Genomic DNA, 886 nt, shown 5'->3' with positions numbered 1-886 from the left:
ATCCCTGAGGCCTCAAATCCAATGCCTTATGGCAAATTAATGTCACCCATATTCCACAATTTGGTAGAAAGAAATATGTTTTTGTTACTGTCATAATTAGGGTTTTACTGCTGTGAAAAGACACCATGAACATGGCAAGTCTTATAAAGTATAGCATATATTTGGGGCTGGCTTACATGTTCAGAGGACTAATATATTATCCTATAGGTGACCTACTTGTCTCCCATGAGCTTATTACTGCCTTCAAATCAGTCTTTAACTATCATAATATTATTCAACAGGAAAAATCAATCTCAGAAGGAACTCCAAGCTTACCTCTCCTGGCTACAGCACATACAATATTCAGCTGTCTTCCTTCCCTTAACCACCTACTCAATTGTTCCCAATGATTTTACTGTATTTCTCTCTCCCAACCATTACTAGCAGCCATTCCCATTAACATTTCCCCTCATGCCTCCATGGAGCCTTACCCACAAGTAATGCACAAGATAGTTCTCTCTTCAACTTACCCCCACCTTTGACCTGTAGGGCCCTCCTTTAAACTCCATCTTAACTATTCCTGTGACATCCCTATCGCCATGTCAGTATGTGTTAGCCCTCCTGCTCTTCTAAGGTGCAAAACCACTATAGGCACCTGTACTAACCCCCTTCTCAAGGCTCCTGCACCGCATCCCACGATACTCATTCCCCAAGTTTATCTCTACGAACCTGAAGATCTTGGCTTGCAGATGGGAGGAAGCTGAAAGAAGAGAGAGATCTTCATTCCTCTCCCTATTGGGCTGGGCCTCACTGTCTCACTGTGTGCAACAGGGAGCACTGGAGCAGCGCTTGTCCAAACACATACTCCATCTTCTGAGAGCATCAGTCACAAGAGTTGTTAACACTG

The 886-nt window shown here is 43.5% G+C and overlaps 1 pseudogene; it reads right to left on the bottom strand.

Moving 5' to 3' along the window:
• The window catches only part of LOC116085665, a 24,632-nt pseudogene that overhangs the window by 21,557 nt on the left and 2,189 nt on the right, over nt 1–886 (bottom strand).

This window comes from Mastomys coucha, chromosome X (assembly GCF_008632895.1).
Source record: "Mastomys coucha isolate ucsf_1 chromosome X, UCSF_Mcou_1, whole genome shotgun sequence".
NCBI classification, from domain to species: domain Eukaryota; kingdom Metazoa; phylum Chordata; class Mammalia; order Rodentia; family Muridae; genus Mastomys; species Mastomys coucha.
The sequence above is the reverse complement of the archived record's forward strand: the minus strand, read 5'-3'. Positions and strand labels throughout refer to the sequence as shown.